The sequence below is a fragment of the Rattus rattus genome, chromosome 4 (genome assembly GCF_011064425.1).
Source record: "Rattus rattus isolate New Zealand chromosome 4, Rrattus_CSIRO_v1, whole genome shotgun sequence".
In the NCBI taxonomy this organism is placed as follows: Eukaryota; Metazoa; Chordata; class Mammalia; order Rodentia; family Muridae; genus Rattus; species Rattus rattus.
In genome coordinates this window covers 89,771,401-89,786,819 of record NC_046157.1, presented here as the reverse complement: position 1 = coordinate 89,786,819, position 15,419 = coordinate 89,771,401, and the positions used below count along the sequence as shown (strand labels likewise).

Genomic DNA, 15,419 nt, shown 5'->3' with positions numbered 1-15,419 from the left:
CCACATGTGGGGCAGGCCCTGAACGGGTCTTCCTTCTGCCTCTGTTCTAAACTTTGCCTCCCTATTCCCTGCCAAGGGTATTCTTGTTCCCCTTTTAAAGAAGGAGTGAAGCATTTGCATTTTGGTCATCCTTCTTGAGTTTCATGTGGAGAAGAGCTTTCTGACTACTGCTGAACCCTACTGGGGAGAGGGCAGCTTGCATTCCCTTGAAAGACAGACATCATCACCATAGACAGCCATGTTACAGAAAAGAGGCTAAGACCACATAAATGAAGGTGTCAAGGAAATTCCAGCACGCTCTACTAATGAGAAACAGCTTAGTTCTTGCTTAAATGCTGGGCTGCTGGTACAATGTGCTAGTTTTCCAGGTCTGAAGGATAGAAATAGGACTCACTGGTCTTCTTTAACTAGAAAATCCAAGATCCCCCCCAGTAGACAGATTACAACTAGAAACCTCAGTAGAACGTCTGCCATTTGGGGTAAAGGTGACAACAGTATTGATTCCATCCAAAGTTCTTGCATAAAACCAGCAACCTTCTTCCCAGAAAGTGGACTTGTTTCAACTGACACTAAAATTATTTTTATTTCAATTATTTTTCTCCTTCCATTCACTGCTTACAATAGAGGGTTTAGGGGAAAATGTTCCAGCTGTCAACAGGCAATGAAAAGGGTAGGAATTGATGGGAAAGCTGTTTGTGAACGACAGGCAAATTCGGAAGGTTCAGTAAACATGGACAGTTTTTATTAGCAAAACTGCTCATTCTAATTATCAGAGGATCTATTTCTGAACTCCTAAATGATCCATTGCAAGCATGGCCATTTTATCCTAAATTCCTACTAATTTTCCAATTCCCAGTTGGACCGAGCTGCCTCCAAATGCACAGTTCTGTTGGTAGTTTACTGACACTTTATAAGAATGGCTAATAATTTCATCTGCCCATGAGATGACTGGGCTTGCAACCAAATTAGCTAAAGCTAGGCTTCAGCCTCTTGGAAACAATGGCCTTGCAAAAGCCAGTGGAACCACTTTGCTGAGGTAGAAGAAACATCTTCGCTCAGAGGATCCAAGTGACAGCAATGCTAGTTCTTTATTTACAAATCCACTTTTGGAGAGAAAGGAAAGGAAAAATGTGCAACTGCCACGTAAATGAGAAATGAAGAAATGAGCAATGAGAAGTAGGTGCAGCATCCGGAATGCTAACTAGATTAAAAGAATCCCAGAGCACCGTGGGTTTGTCGTTAGGGGAAACAGAAAGAAGAGTGACCATGAGAAGGTTATGTGTGTACTCTATTCAAGAGAAAATGGGTAACAGTGGATTCAAGTGTTAGGCATTTGAACCAATCACCACACACTTGAGTCCAGTGCAAAATAACCATTTTTCAGGCCAAGATGTTAAAACTTGGAAGACAGGCTGAATGAGAGAGATGATGATGGAGGTGGAAAACCACCTCAACCATAAAAATGTGATGAATGGAAATAGAAGTAGTCAGCTAAATCTAGTACATCATCAGGGTCAAAATGTTCAGTGCTATGAGCATTAGCACATGTGCTATGTCAGGTTCCTAAGACAACATTTTAGGCAAAAAAAATAGTATACTCAATTTATTGAGGAAGTATTACAGAAAATCTGGGAAGGGTTAATAAAAGCATGTTGACAAGGGAAAGAGGACCTGCCATCTGGTAACCCTGACCATACATCTCATTACCCAGCCTTAAGTAACAAGGACTTTTATTGGTTAGCAATCGGTCCTAGTTCACTGTGCGAGAAGAGGGAAGAAAGCTGTTGACCTCCTGAGTAAGGCAGTTCGCATCTGCGGAGGGTAATTATCTAAGAGTGTGGCTCCACATGGAGGCCAATGTTCCTAGCACCTAGACAAAAGGGCCTAGAGAGTCATGAACTCAACTGGACTACACAATAAGTCAAACACAGAGAATTTAATAGCAGGAATTATTGCCAAACTTGGTGGTGCAGGCAAGTATTTTCAGATACTCCTCAGACTGAGGCAGGAAGATGACCAATTCAAGGCTTGAATAGTAGCAGATAAATGTGGGTGTACAAGTGTATGGTATTCTGATTCCTTCATCTATCTATGTACCCGGCATGACATCACTGGATCATGTATTTGTGTGTGTGTGTGTGTGTGTGTGTGTGTGTGTGTGTGTGTGTGCGCGCGCGCGCACCTGTGGGTGGTATCTTAAGATTTCTTCAGGCGTGTACCAGGAGTAGTCTGGTGGATGGGACATATGATAGCTCTATTTTAAGTTCTTGAGTTACTCCTTGTTAATTCCCATGCTTCTTCACTGAGAACTGCTCGCTCCATTTATTTTTCTATCTACTAAGTGGGAGTCTTTTAAATGATGAATGAAATATGTTTGGAAAACTAAGTCATGTTCTAGAAGGTGCTCTATTCCAAGGGGCCAGGTTACAGATGAACAAAGCTCTTATTCTTTCCATGGGCGCCTTGGACCAGGTCATCAAGACTCTCTTTAGACTAGTATTCTTCAGTCTTTCAAACAGCGGCTACACAAGACACCTCCATGTTTGTCAACATTTGTTTTTGCTTGATTAATAAAAAGTTTGGTAAAGGGGGTTTGTGTGCACTGTTTATTCAAACGCTGATTTCTGGGCTGTCTGAGATCTGGTTGCAGCCAGGACTTTCATGTTGTTATTATTATGAAGCATTTCCTGACTCAGTGTTCTGTAAGCATTTGTTCTCCATTGCCTTCTGATCAGTTAAATGAAGAGCTGAACAGGCAATAGCTGGGCAGAAGAGTAAAAGACAGGACTTCCAGACCCAGAGATGGGAGCTTCTCCAGTGGGTACCAGAAGTTACCATCAGTTCAAGGATGAAAAAGGCAGTGCCAGGGTAAAACAAAGACGGCAGGTAACAGACCACATGGCAGGAAGCAGGCCAGGCCAGTGTTGTCATGTTAGAATAGCACAGAATCACCCTGTAAGCTGTACCTGAAGCTTATAATGAATATAATAAATCTCCATGTCATTATTCAGAGCTGGGGTGAGCATAGAAAATTATGCTTTTACATGGAGTTTATACAAAAATGGTATTAACACTATTCGGGTGGAATGAAGACTAATCCAAAATGCACTATTTGATAGTTGAAAAATCATTATACTTTTAGTTTTATTAATTCTTTTTTAAAGATTTATTCTTATTATTTTACTTATGTAGTTATGTGTGTCAGCCGATGGTTTTGTATATGAGTACTTGTGCCCAAGGAGGCCAGAGGTGTCGGATCTTGCAGCAGGAAATTCAGACAGTTGTGAGCCATTCAATGCAAGTGCTAAAAACCAAACTTAGGAAGAGAAACAGGACTCTTATCCACTAAGCCAACTGTCCATCCTCAGTTTTATTAATTCTTAATTTCTATTATTATGACTCTCACTGAGCTCTCCAGTGTTCACCGACACTCACCAATACTCTCCAGACATCCTATCAATGTCTTTGGTTTTGTCATGATCACCTTTGTGTGAGGAAGAAAAGAACCACTTGATTAGCATCACACAGGTACAGTTTCTAAGATGTACCTGTGTCTAGAGCTATCTTAACCACAGTACATCTGAGTCAGAGGGGTGGTGCCTGAAGGATGGCTTATGCTAGGACTTACTGGCATATTGTACCTTATTTAGTTTATTCTAAGTTCAATTTACTTTCTGAAACAGCAAGAAAAGTAGAACAGTTGCTAATAGTAACTCTCAGAGTCATTGTAAAGGTTAAGAAAAGTAACAACATAGAACTCTTGGCTGAGTGAAGGTTACATAAATGGTCACCAAATGTTAGTTAATGGCTAAAGCCATCATCCTCATAAAGTAGTACAAATGCCAAAATCCAGATTTAGAAAGATTCTTACCAATTTGGTGCAATGTCCTCATACTAAAATCATAATAGTTATGGCAATAAAGGGCAAATTCTCCCACTTTCAAAGGAAAGAGAGTAAGATAAGACCACATGCTAGAGTTGACAGATGAATCACTCGGTGGGGGAACAATTACCAAGACTGTATACACTTTGTTGCCCCTAAATACTACAGAATCACAGCAAATATCCAAAATAAAGATGAAGCTGTGGATCTCCTTGAGCTAATTTTTTTTGGTCTATGTAAATGTGATCGTCAGGTAGGAGGACATGCTGTGGGAACAAATCTGTCAAATTGCAAATGCATTCTGGGAATGAGGGTCAGCAAAGTATCTCTTTGAGAAAGAGAAAATGGAGGTGAAAGAAGCTGAGGGAGGTAGGTAGTGTGCCTCATCAGAGAAAAGGTGTTTTAGATAGAAGCAACACAGCAATAGTGTTGGTAGCCATTCATGTGGCATGATTCAGGAACAGTAAGGAGGCAAATAGATACGAGACAGAAGACCCCACTGAGGAAGTCACTGGGCAGTGTTAGCAATGGAATGGCTAACTTACTCCACAGAGAACAAGTTGTCAATGAGCAAAGGGGTTAGGAGCCGGGAAGCTATCTATCTATCTATCTATCTATCTATCTATCTATCTATCTATCTATCTATCTATCTATCTATCTATCTATCTATCTATCTATGCAAAAACACTAATAGGAAGGAAGCAGTAACTATGGGTAAGAATTTGTGGGCTTCTGAAGGAATTTTAAGTTAGAACTGAGAATGAGGCTGGTGGTTTAAATGGACAACTAAGGACACCTGAGAATGACTTTAGTCCGTAAGTCTTGTGGGATAAAGAAGATGGGAGCAGAGAAATACAGAATCACAAACATGCCTGAGCAACCTGGCAATAGGAGAAACATGTTACTGCTAACTAAGCATGTAGTCGTCAGGGTGTTAATTACCTCTAGACACAGTCTGACAGGATACAGCTTTACTTGACACATCTGGGAAATAAAATGTGGGGGAAAAATCAAATAATGTGGTGGAGAGGAATGGCAAACAGAAGTAGCAGAGAAACTACCATGGGCAGTCCTTTATAGCTTCTTGTTTCTTGTCCACCCTCTGGTAAATTTTAAAGTGGAGGTTATACTTCTCTCCCACAGAATGAATGCTAAAGGCTTTCCTAGAGAGAAATGGTAAACGCCAAAAGGATATTCCCTTAGGACTCGGGAGAAATCATAGTGAGTACCCACATCAAAGTCTACGCTGGAAAAAGGAAGCCAAACCAGCAGAGAGTACCAAGCATCACTCAGTGGCATTTAGTGAAGGAAAGTGCACAGGCAGCTTGAGTCAAAACTGCAGCCTCAGCCTCCTGTAAAGTTTTCTTCTTTCAGCTTAAAATGTAAGACTTTCCTTCCTTCTCTCGAAGCCCAGACTATGGTAATAGTGTGAGCAGAGAATACGATTTATCATTCATCAGACCAGGCCAATCATACGTGATTATATCATGTCTGTGGCAAGCATGTGGATGAAGTATTTGACTTCATTCCATAGCAGCTAGACTGAGCTGTCTGTACCTCTCCTGGGTTTCATGTTCCTATTGGCTGTTCACCTCCCAATATGCAAAACCACTTTGTGTTCAGTGTCCAGCAGACGGAGCTCGCTGGGTACAAAAAGCAGATGTGAAGAAACAATCATTTGCTTACTGCTGCCAGGAAATTCAAATCTCTTGGATAATTTGAAACAGTCCACATGACTGGTTTGAATGCTTTAAAATGTAATAGCCACTCTCTCGGTAGGTGTTAAGTAACCTACCAAACTCTGAGATTAAATTAGCTTTGTAAGCAAGAATCTATTCTACTTTAAAGTGACCCAAGTCCTTTCTTAAAATGATCAGCATTAATTCTCAAATGATCATACTCCTTTAGCCTCACAAGGTGAAATAACATTGCAAGAAACACTAGCTATTTACAAAGTCGAAAAAAGTTTTAATTGCTTTTATTAGTAAATGCAATTTTTAAGTACAGGACTGTGTGTGTGTGTGTGTGTGTGTGTGTTACCTCTACACACACACACACACACACACACACACACACACACACATTCACACTCACATACACTCACCCTCCAAGCTCCTTTATTTACAACTCATTTCCTTATCAGTCCTCCGTCTCAAAGGAGTGAATGAAAAACAGTTCTTCCTTCATCGGACCTTCAGATTTTGTCTGTGAGCATGGGAAATTTGAAAAGGTACCTTTGGGTCCAAAACTACAGAAGACCTAACCTCTCCCAATTCCTGCCTTCTCTCAGAGTTCCTCCAAAAGGCAACATTCAGGTTTCTATTCTACATTCTTTCCACCTATGGAGGACTACAGTACAAATTGGGGAAATGAATCTCTTCTTCAGGATTATCATTACTGAAAATAGGAAAGAGCTCAGGTTAGTCAAGAAGCCTGCTTTGACGTCCTTCCCACCCATAGACCTCACTTGTCCTTACAGCCTTCTGCTCAGTGGGAAGCTCAATGCATTCACTTTCAGTTGCTCTCTTCCTGATTTGTACAGGATTCTTTCTCCCAAAATGGCTTTCTCCCCCACTTTTATTGAAAACAGATTTTTTTCTCACATAATGTATCCTGGTCACAGTTTCTCCTCCTTCTACTCCTGTCAATTCCACCCCTCCTCCCTTGAAAGCAGAGTCACCCCTTTCTCTCATTAGAAAAACACAAAACAAACAAACAAACAAAAACCAGGCTTCTATGGGATAACAATAAAATATGATCTGATAAAACAAAACACAAAAACATCAGTATAGGACAAAAGAAATGAAGAAGGAAACGAGCCCAGGAGAAGGCACAAAAATCAAAACCCTGCTTGTTCACACACTCAGGAATCCTATAAAAACACTAAAGTAGAAGTCATATACACACTCAGATGACCTTGTGCAGAGGTGTGCAGGCCCTGTCATGCTGCCTCGGTCTCTGTGAGTTTGTATGAGCTCTGATCGTGTTAATTCAGTGAGTTATGAGTTCTTGGTGTTCTCTCCTCTGGCTCTTCTAATCTTTCTGTCTCCTCTTGTAGGGCTCCAGAATTCTAAGGGGAGGGATTTGATGAAGGCATCCTATTAAGGGCTGGGTGTTTCAAGATTTCTCACCCTTCATAAAGTCTGGCTGTGGTCTCTCTATTTGTTTCCATCTGCTGCACAAGGAAGCTTCTCTGATGATGAGTAAGCAAGGCACTGATCTAGGACTATAGCAGAATATCATTGAGGAGTCATGTTTGAATAGAGCAGTCATACTTGGTTTTACCTTAGGTCCCAAAGCTATCTAGTGTCATGGTCTCGGTCACCCACCCATGGTAGGTATGGGTTCCATCTCATGGAGTGGGCCTTAAGTCAAATCAGATATTGGTTGGTGATTTCCACAGCTTTTATGCTACCTTGCAGTCAGGATACCACTGTAGATCAAAGAGTCTTTGGCTGGGTTGGTATTACCAAGACTATAGGCTGCTCTCCACAAACTTACAATGAAGTCCTTCTGGTGAAGATAACACCTACACAACTCATTCAACATGATGAAGTCAAGTTGCAGCCTACATAGAGACTTGACCCATATGTGCTAAGGTTTTTGGTACAGTAAGATATTCTGTGTGCTACCAAAGGAGGAAAATGAAACACCAAACCAGTCTAATGACCTTTCTAACCTCTTAAGGACTACAGTGTGTTCTTATTATGTATGCTGTGTGGTTTCCAGTAATGGATATTTATAAGGATTTAATAGACAATACCATGGTGACAGTCAAATGATACTCTTTTCAATATTTCCCCCTCATTGGAGTGTGTGTTTGAGACATGGTCTTATATGTAGTCCAGGATAGCATAGACATTAATAGCCTCCAACTGGGATTTTAGGTGGTCTGTACCACATCCAGGTATTTTCAACAGCTGAAACCTTTGAATATATATGTCCAAGTAGAGTTAGAACATTCAAAATGGGGAAGACACAAATTTATTCTTCAGCAATATCCAGACATTTTTCTGAGCAGATCATCTAGGTATTTTTCTACACACTGAAAATCAGTAATAAGAAAATTAATATCTGAACTTTAGTGTATTCCTTTCTGTAGTGACTACAAAGAATCAGGTGTTGCTTATAAATAAACAGGAACATTTTTCAAATTTATTGATAACTTTACTCATAACTCCTTTCTTGCAATATTTATAAGACAATAAATAACTAATATTCTTAATATGAACTAGAATTTTAGATAACTAACTTCTGCTGCATGGAACAGGTGATATTTTCAGCTGTATTATTAGCAAATAAGCAGCTAGAAGCTGCATTTCTGGAGATCTCTTAACTCAGCCATCAATAATTTCTTATTTTGCAAATTGCTATTAAAAACATTGAACATCTTGAATTTCCCGTTTTAAAAAAATGGAGCTCTGGTGATAAATAGTCTCTCTACTTTCTCCTGTTAGATGAAATAAGCCATCATATTTCAGACATATGCTCATATCCTTACTATACACTTGGCATATTCTTGGAAATATTAACAATCATTTAAGAATTAAATGAAGTAAGTGGGTTCCATTGGATTTATTTTTCACTGGCATGATCCAGCTTCCTATTTGTACATATTGATATGGAAAGAACCTGACAAAGGTCTATCCCTGCAAGGCCTATTTTCAAGTATTTCAAAATACTTCATGAATGTTTTATATCATCCTAAAATGATTAAGGGAGAAACATAGTATGTTTCCATAAACATGATACTGATATTGCACAACCAGCATTTCAATATAATATAGAGCAGTTGTTCTCAACTTTGCTAATACTCTGATCTTTTAATACAGTGCCTCACTTGGTGCTGACCCTCAACTGTAAAATTATTTTTGTTGCTACTTCATAGCTGTAATTTTGCTACTGTATTGAGTCATAATGTAAATAGCTCTGTTTTCTGATGGTGCTAGGCGACCCCTCTGAAAGAGTTATTTGGCCCTAAAGAGGGTGATGACCCACAGGGTTAGAAACACTGATCTAGATTGCCTATGAATTCAAAAAGACATGTTATTAAAGTAACTTCATTTCCCACATCAACATCCAACTCATGATTTCAAGCTTTTTTCTCTGTATTCCATTTGTCTTCATGATATTTGCCATTCGAATGTCTGTCAAATTAGCTGTCATAGCTTCCTGCCTCCTCCCTGCAATGCCTTTGACTACATTTAGTATTTATTTTATCTCTTATCTTCACTCTTTACATAATTCATTCAAAGTAATGACTCTCACCCTTGGATGATTTTACTCCTCAGAAGCCATTAGGCAAGTTTGAAGACACTTTTGTCTCATGAGTTATACTGCTGTGTATGGAGAATGTAGAATAGAGATGTGTGTCACAATCCATAAAGTGGGTTTCACAGTCCTTGGGAAGTTTTCCACAGAGCTCCTCTTTAGTACAGTTCCCAATCCTTCACAACTTTAGCTCAAACTAAATGTCCTCTCTTTGTGCTCCCACATCACAAGGAAGCATGCTCTTGTCAGAAAATCAGTGGAAGGTTGTCAGAGTATCTACGTGCCTGTGCTCCCTGCATGAGCGCAAATACTCTGATTTGCCTATTGTTTTCAGAATCCCATCATCTGCTTTTAAATAATGAATGCCCATTTGTTGAAATAACTAGGGTGGTGAGCATTGATTGATTCTATTCATGCAGGTTCAGAACTTCACTAGCATAAAGAGTTATATTAAGATACTATTTTTCCTAAAATTCTCAGAAAAGAAGCCCTTCTGTCCCCAAATGACAACATGCATACAGAAGTTTATTTGCTACATTGAACTATATCTAATGGCATTGAATCTTTGAATAGACCATAAGGAAATAAAAGTGAGGCTGGATTTTCACATTCTTTGTCAGTTACACACAGAAAGGCATGCACACATAATTACTTTCCTGCATATATGAGTAAATGAGTGAGCAATGGGTGGGAAAATGCATATAGATACTCTACAGACTATGGCATTTTAACATCTCTTTTGGTGTCTTTTTCATGAACATATAATGTATGAATATGTTAGGAAATAATCCTGGCATATCACTATTTGATCTTCTATATATACTCATAATAGATACTTGAGAGACTTAGAATGAACTAGGATACTTTTAGATGCATTAAACAACATCTCGATTCTTTTCTGTATATACTAAAGTACTAATAGGACACTTAGCCCTCATTAAAGAGAATATGGTTCTCGTCCCCAGTATTTCTTTGAATTGTTTTAATTAAGAATCAAGAACATACCTCAGTGATAGAGCACTTTTACAACTTGTACAGAACTCTATGTTTGATCTCCAGCACAAAGAAATAAAATAATAAAGATCTTTTATTATATGGTTTATATCAATTATTTTGTTCAAAAATACGAATTTTAACAGGGAAGCAAAACCAATAACGCTACATAGTAACAGATTTTTAAATCCCTTCAGGGCACCTCTCCTCTCTGTGTTTGCAAAGAGGGTATTAAAGCTGAAGTTATGGCTTGAGACATCAGCTTGACTGTAACAGACAGCTTCAGGGGTCCGTTCTGCCCTACTGTAGAATAAATCACAGCTTTATGAATAGTGGGACCCAACACCGGATGAGGTTTTGCAACTAAATGTAGGGTTGTAAAAAATTTGGTAACAGTGAAAGGTTTCTGAATGGTTAATTACCAAAAGTGAACTAATGACTAAACACTGAATGAATGTTGATTCTGGTAGTGATGGCCTATTTGCTGGGTGTGACCCCACTTCAGTCATTGTACTGACGACAACCTGAGAATTATGCACTGTGCTTGTTGTCAGACTGCATTCAGAGTAATATTTCCTGGGACACCTGAAGCCTAGACTCATATTTGAGATTCTGGTACTTTAAGAACTAGTGTTTCTACTGTACACAGAAAATTCATTGCTTTTATAGAAATACAATGCTTCAATTGAAAAAGATACTCTGTAATATTTTCCTACGTTATTTGCCAACATGTCAGAATAAACCTACTGTAATTTTTAATTGTATTGTTAGACTTTTTAACTTTCTTTAAAAATTGGTATTGAGTTCTTACCTACTCTCATTAAAAAAATTAAGTGAATTAAAAACATGAAAGGAAATTAGGGATGAAACAGAATTTCCAGCAATTTCTGAAGTGCTCTTAAGAGTACTTTTGCATTTTTGTGCTATGTATTTATGTGCAATTTCATTCTCAGGAATGACAGGTGTAAAAATCAAAGTATCAAGAAATTCTGAAAAACAGTTGAAGACTCGCTTTCCTGCCATATCAAATATTCAGTCAAGATTTAATTTGCTGTGTAAACGTGAACTGCACCCATCTTATCGTCATACGACTTTCTTTCATATCTAATAAGTATTAAAATTAGGTATAACCTGGGGAATTATTTTTTAAAGTTTCTTTATGACTTAATAGCAGTCAATGTTGGTTTTTTAAAATACCATTTTATATGCTATAAAGCCAGACACCACAAAAATGTCTTGGGTGAAAAATAAGGGTCAAAACAAAATGTTAAAAACCTTAGTACAGCTTTTACAGTTCCTTCCAGCTATTCAGTTCTGTTAACATGATCACACATGACTACAGAGGAGAGAGAGCAGACAAAGCAGCAGAACTTTGCAATAGAACTTGAATTCTTCTGGCTGTGTCCGTTAGAGCCAGGAGGCCATCTGCTGACCTGTCTAGTCTATATTTAACAATGTGTGGAAGCAAAAGTCTATGTGTGCAAGGATCTGTGTGTGTAGACACATGGACACAGGGTGCCAAGAAGGCCACTGAATCTCTTGAGCTATCTGACATAGATGCTGGGAATCAAACTCAAATCCTCTGTATAAAAACTATGTAATCTTAATCATTAAATCATCTCTCCAACCCAACTGCATAATTTTAACATCAAATAAAAATTGGGAGTTTTGTTTCCACACATTGGTGGATTAATACAATAGTCTACTCAATATTCTAAAATTAAATTATTTAAAACTAGAATTAACACAGTAAATAAAGATTAATATATTTCCTCTTTTCATGGTTTTGATTTTATTGCTTTATCTTTTTTAACCTAACATACTTCCCAAACTTTATGTTAGCAGTAGCTAAAGCATCCATAGATAGGCGACAATCTTGCTGTCATTTTGTTTTGTTGTTGTTGTGGCTCTTTAATCAAAGATGCCCCATGTTTAAAAAAAAGGAACAAAGACACACTAAAGCATTTAGGAGACCTATGAGAGTATTGTGGTGTGTTTTAAACTTTTACAGAAGTTAGCGCGGTATCAGTTCATACAAGATAGTTGAGCTTGTTTGTATTTTAAATATATTCTAGCTGTTTTCATCTCTACTACAGTGTCATCATTATTGTGCTCCAGTGTATTACCTCAATATGTCTTCACTGCCTTGCACATTCTTCTTTCAATTATCATTCTATGCAGAATACATTTGAATTGTGGACATTTCTAACTCAGGTTTGGTTTGTTTTTTCTTAATGAAAATGTCTTCCCCTCCCCCATGAGGACTAAGCTTCCTAATTATCAAAAACAAATTATTGCACATGGATTATTTTTTATTTCTAAACATATAAATCTTCTCACAGATACTGCTATTTATTTTGGTATAGACTGATTTCCTTCTGCAAAAATATGCTACAGTTTTTTTAAGGTACCAACAATTGGTCTTTATTATGACTATTTTAGAAGTTTAACTGAATATAAACATGTCAAATATATAAATGTATTCAGTTAATAAATGGAGCACTAGTAATGTATTTCTCCCATAACTACAGACCTTTCAAAGTGTAATTATAAATTAGTTCTCTTACAGCAGCTGAGCTGTTTACTTTCCTGTGTCCTTCGGTGAGGCCCACCTCAGGATATTCTTGTACGCAAGGACTATCCTCAGAGAGTGTAGTCTGTTATAGATTCAAAATCTTAATGGGCCTTTTTTGCCACTTTTTCTTTACTTCTGAATTCATTTTGAAGCAGTGATTTTTAAGAAATGTTTTATCATAATGTGTTTCTATTTGTCTGTGTGTCTCTGTGCACGCTTCTGTGTGTAAGCCACATGCGTTTGGAGATGTCTACAAAAACCAAGAGGCCATTTTATCACGTGGAGCTAGAATAACAGGCAGTTGGAAGCTATTGAGTCCATGCTGGGCACTGAGCTTTATTCCTCGGAAAGAGCAGCAAGCATTCTTAACCACTGAGACATCTCTGCAGCCTCAAATGATGGTGGATTTTCTTTATTTGTTTGCCCCTTTTTATAGTATATTTGAATCTTCTGCCTGCCAAGTGTTAGTGGTATGTATACAGTACCCATAATAGGTGGAAAATATCAACAACCTTTTTCTAGTTACATATTTATGATCAATTTTTTAAAAGAACTTTTTGATCTCACATTTCATGAAGCATTCATTTTTCTCTGTCATTGTGCCCTAAAACATTTAAACCAAAATCTAAAAGGCTCCCCAAACATTGCCATATACTACAAACTCAAAACACACACAGTTCCAGCACAGTCTAGACTGTGGCATGCAGAATGAGAGTACCCTCATTCTGTTTCTTTAAAGAGGGGATGAGCTTTTAAAAGGCTGGGAATGCAAATAGCTTGGTTATTGTCCACATTCAACTGTACGTTAAACTGAGAAATGTCATTAAAGGTAAGAAATGTCATTAAAGGTGAACCTCGCACAGTCCTGCTCCAGACAAGCAGAAAGCAAAGTTGACGTCTATTAAACACGCATCAGCTAATTCTGTTAACTGCACCATAATAGTTTATCCTTAAAGCTAGAAAGGGTTCACAGATGCTAAACAAGAAAGGGTGCCAGGAAAACAGGCAATAAGCCAGGACCAACCCAAACAAAGGAGGACACATGGTCATCCTCCCAAGCAGGCCGATTTGCACTTGCTGTCCTAACTCAGAGGGAAGATTATTTTTACCCAAATCTCCTGACTCACCAATTTGGCACAGAAAACATGTTTATAAAGTTAACATTGCAGTTATGTTCTTGTAAATTAGTGATGAATCCGTCAAAAAAGCAAACTGACCTTTTATCTTGTTACGTTAGTGTTCTTTGTTTTGAGAATAAAATGCAATTTGATTAGTAGTTTTCAGAGTATTACGGATTGTTGTCCAATAGTTTTGATCTGAAACATGAAAATTAACATTGTGTTTTCTCTTGAGTTAATAATAAGAGCAAAACACTTGAAGAGAAAATCAAATAGAATTTAATGAGAATTCTTGTTTTGATGTGCTACACTTAAGATATTGTGTGCTTTTTCTGTCTTGGATGGATTCTGACGTGATGGGTGATACCAATCTGGATAGCTTGTGGATTGATGAAGAAATCAGCGAATTAAGGTTTGAGACCTGGATTAGAAAAAAAACATGAAAAATAGAAACTCTACTAAGGACATGACCAGAGTTTTGCTGGGTACCAGCTGTTAGTGCTACATAAAAACATTTTTCAAACATTTAAGGTTGTATTTCTATTCTAGGACCTCAGGTGTCCACTCACTACGGTGCATTAGCAGTGTTGAGCTCCAGTGCTCGATAGAACCTGAAGCATGGACACAGCACCGTACGTGGGCAACAGGAGCTTCAGAGATAAATAACATTTGACAAAAAATGAGCCTGCTTCCCGAAAATAAAAACAGTATGGATTTTGAATATTGGTAATAATAAACAGAAACAAAATTAAAGAAGAATGAAATAAACATGTTAGGATAAAGGTGTTCTTAGCTGCATATATGAATACCTAATGTAATTTTATAATATTATTTATTCCTTGAAAATTTCATACATTTATACAATGTATTTTGGTCTCATACCAAGCTCTCCCTTCAGTGCTCACCCTTGTCCTTGTATCTATATGCCTCCTGTGGCTGTTACAGATACTTTACACAACAATTATGAATATATTTTCTCACATCTTTGAAAATATTTTGCGGATACTCATGTCACACCTGAGGGTAAATTAATCTAAGGTCAGAACAATGAAGTCTTGCTGCACAAACATCGGTAACTTCCATCTCCACATTTGGAGAAACTTATAGCCAAAAGTACTATTTTAAAATTACCACATCCCCGTTTCAGCCATTGTTAACAGCCTACTTGTTGGAATATCACTTGTAAAAACCATTCATCTTTAATCAGTTATCATCTCTGGGATCTGGCTAGAACTGGTTTCTAAGGGGAAGTGTGGAATAAATACCCTTCCCCAATTAATAGGATTAGGAATTCATTGAATGAGAAATTAAGTTTTTTAGTTTCACAGTAAAAAATTGTCCTAAGATACAAGTAGCAATTTATAGTCTGACAATTTAGAGAAGTCCCATTTTCTTTACAAACTCACTTGTTCTTGACTGTGGCATCGCATCAGGTAACCAGCTTAGTAATGCTTACTTTCTTGGACAGATGGGGATGTTCATGCTCCAGACTGGACACTAATGTATATATCATTTAGTAGCACACCTAACATGTTCAACAAATTCTCAGTGATTAAACAACTGTATATATATTATTAAA

General features: G+C 37.8%; 1 protein-coding gene across 1 annotated transcript in view; it reads right to left on the bottom strand.

Annotated features, from left to right (window-relative positions):
* Kcnh8 (potassium voltage-gated channel subfamily H member 8) overlaps positions 1-15,419 on the bottom strand; it is a 582,230-nt gene that overhangs the window by 510,371 nt on the left and 56,440 nt on the right. The window lies entirely within an intron of this gene.